The sequence below is a fragment of the Lactuca virosa genome, chromosome 1, assembly GCF_052849685.1.
Source record: "Lactuca virosa cultivar CGN04683 chromosome 1, Lactuca_virosa_CGN04683_v6, whole genome shotgun sequence".
NCBI lineage: Eukaryota > Viridiplantae > Streptophyta > Magnoliopsida > Asterales > Asteraceae > Lactuca > Lactuca virosa.
Genome location: NC_136426.1, coordinates 29,730,636 through 29,734,453, shown reverse-complemented (window position 1 = coordinate 29,734,453; position 3,818 = coordinate 29,730,636).

Sequence of the window (3,818 nt, the reverse complement as noted above, 5' to 3'; positions counted from 1 at the left end):
AGATGACATTTTCCACCCTAAAAACTAGATCTAAGCATGCAATGGTCAAGGTTCAAACTTTATACCTTTAAAGGAAATGGTGCCAAACTTCTGGATCTACAAGCTCCTTCCTTTCCCTTTCTTATTCCCAAACTTCCTTCTTCTTCAAAACCAACAAAGATCACCAAAATCACCAAGGTAAGATAAAAAAATGCATGCAAGAGGGTTAGGGTTCGAGTTTGACACTTAAAGGACATGAGATGCCGGGATGGTGAAGATCATGAGGGACTTAAGGTCTTTAAATAGGGTGCAAAACCTAAAAAAATTAGGGTTTGTTGTAACATCCCCCTCTGGCACGTATCACACTATTGTCTGCTTTGGGTCACTCGGCACGGGGACTTCCCAGGGGGTCACCCATCCTGGTACTACTGCTGCCCGAGCACGCTTAACTACAGAGTTCTTATGGGATCTGCTGCCCTCACGGCTTTAAAACGCGTTGTGACAAGGAAGGTATTCACACCCCTTTATAAGAAAGTGCTTCGTTCTCCTTCCAAGCCAATGTAGGATCAGGTGCAACCAACCTTCACCCCCCATTATAGGGTTCGATGTCCCCGTCGAAAACATTGACCCGTGCCCTAGCTTTGATACCATTTGTAACATCCCCATCTGGCACGTATCACAATATTGTCCGCTTTGGGTTACTCGACACGGGGACTTCCCAGGGGGTCACCCATCCCGATACTACTCCCGCCTGAGCACACTTAACTGCAGAGTTCTTATGGGATCTGCTGCCCTCACGGCTTTAAAACACGTTGTGGCAGGGAAGGTATCCACATCCTTTATAAGGAATGCTTAGTTCTCCTTCCCAGTCGATGTGGGATCAGGTGCAACTCACCTGATCCCACATCGACTTGGAAGGAGAACGAAACACTTTCTTATAAAGGGGTGTAGATACCTTCCTTGTCACAACGCGTTTTAAAGTCGTGAGGGCAGCAGATCCCATAAGAACTCTGCAGTTAAGCGTGCCCGGGCGAGAGCAATCCAGGGATGGGTGACCTCCTGGGCAGTTTTCGTGTCGGGAGCCCAAAGCGGATAATATTGTGATACGTGCTAGAGGGGGATGTTACAAATGGTATCAGAGTTAGGGCACGAGTCGATGTGTTTGACAGGGACGTTGGACCCTATAATGGGGGGTGAAGGTGGGTTGCACCTGATCCCACATCGGCTTGGAAGGAGAGCGAAACACTTTCTAATAAAGGGGTGTAGATACCTTCCTTGTCACAACGCGTTTTAAAGCTGTGAGGGCAGCATATCCCATAAGAAATCTGCAGTTAAGCGTGCTCGGGCGAGAGTAGTACCGGGATGGGTGACCCCCTGGGAAGTCCCCGTGCCGAGTGGCCCAAAGCGGACAATATTGTGATACGTGCAAGAGGGGGATGTTACATTTGCCCTTGCCATGAGTACGCCCAGCGTACGTGGGCTATGTCCGCGACCAAGCTTCAGCTAGTATGCTAAGCGTACCCATAGAGTACGCCCCACGTACTAGCCAAAGGACCATTTTTTAAAAGATTTAGTTTAAGGAAGGGTTGAAAAGGAAACTTACAATGGTCCGAATGTTACACTACAACCATGACAATCATGTTCCATACATTAGTACTAACAAACAAAGGAAATGTATTCAGGAAATCATCCATACAAAAAAAAAATAGCAATTGGTCGACTTTCACCTTTATATAATCTACAATAACCTAAACCCAAAAGATAATAATTACGCACTACTATAATTAAACAAAATTACTATCAGATAAATAGAATCCATCCCCATAAGCTTAAAAATCAGCTCCACCTCCTAACCTTGATGTAGAGCCCTTTGCTTGATCATTTGACCCAAATTGCCCCTTAAGGGTCATAAATTGTGAACCTTGTTGTGGCATTTACTACATGTCTTAGTAATGTATTTTCCTTTTAAAACTTTAACCTTTGGCTTAGTGGTTGACTCCCTTAAGTCACAACTCCATCCTCTTTCTATTCTTGGTCTACCAAACTATAATATCTAAAGGTATTAGTATTTACAAATGACCACCATTTGACATCATCAAACTTGAATGTATTAATACCTGTTTGTGATGCTTTAGAAAATTCATAGGATAAGTGAAAATTATACAGTCACAACAACTAATTACTAGATTAGATGACTAGATGATTGGGTACGTCTTCAATCAAATATTTGAAAATGAATTGCAATTGTGGTGATGGAGATGAAGGCAACAAGGAGGTAATCACATGTAAAGGTTTGAGAAAACACAAGAAATATAAAAATAACTAAGACTTCTTCAAATTTACCACAATAACATTTATGTCTTTAAGGAAATGATCGGCCAATAATTTTCCTTGTGGCTCTCATTAAATTTGGGGTTCCAACATGATTCAGATCCTATACGTATTTATATGTATGTATGTATGTATGTATGTATGTATGTATATATGTATGTATGTATGTATGTATGTATGTATGTATGTATGTATGTATGTATGTACGTATGTATGTTTGTATGTATGTATGTACACATGCATATAACCATCACTTGATGACTCACATAGGTAAGGCTTGATAAACACTGGTAGGTGACCCAGGTTCAAACCCCTTCAATCAGGGTTACCCATGAGAAAGGGTATGGTACACAGTTTTTAAAGAGGTTGTTTAATATCATCGTCAAAGATGAGCCATATCCTCGCATAATCAGGAACCTATTTTTTATATGTATGTATGCATATATGTATGTGAGTGTGAAATATGAGATTACCTTTTTCACTTTAGAAAAAAAATGTTAAACACCTTGTATCGTAGAAAGATTACAGTAATTTGCTTTATGTGAAGTTTTAATGAAAATGTATAGATTGTCTTTTAGGTAAAATTTCATTTTCGAGTTATCTATTTATCTTTTAAGTTTTAGACAAAATTAAAAAAATGGTCCCTGTGGTATGCATTTTTTCAGGGTTTTGGTCCAAACCCTAACTTTTTGGATTGGTGGTCCCTTTGAGCTAGTTTTGTTATGTATTTGGCTCCTCTGAAAACTAAAAAGACTAAAATGCCTTTCTATTTTTGTTTTTATATATTTTTAATACTTATTTTTATATTTTATTAATTAAAAAGCAAAAGATGACCCATCCTCCCCCCCCCCTTCTATCTCTCATCTTCCTTTTCCCAAACCCACCTTATCTTGCTAATCGACGACTTCTTTACTCATACCTCAGTTAGTTACTTAGTTATTGAACTTTTGGCTATTGATTTTGTTATTTCTTCATGATTCTTGACTTGTAGTTCTTTATTTCTTCTCTAGTGCTTGCTTCTTGACGTTGTTGCTGAAATTGTTAGATCGAGGTTGGGGTAACTATCAAATTCCCTTACATTGTTGGCATTTGGGATGAGTTCTTGTAGAGCCTTCATCCTCTCTGCAATAAGAACAAGATTTTGAAGAAAACGTAATACGAAGTTTACAATAAAAATAAAAACATGGGTCAAAATCATCTAGCTGTTATTCTCTGATGTGGCTGCTATGGTGCTCTACCACCCGATGTTGGCGTGTTGCAATTTCAGTCTGTACTTGGTTCATCACCGCCGCTGTTGCCACTCCCGGAGATCGAATTTATGCACCTACATATCGAGTGATTGTCGGTGAACCCTGCTCAATAAACAAGGGGAAAAGATCAAATTAGTAATGCAATTATCTCTAAATTACCAAAATTTTCACTAGTAATGAATTTAGGAGATTAATCTTACGATTGCAGATGTGTGTTATCTGGGGGTTCATATGATGAAGCAGATGTTCAATTAATTT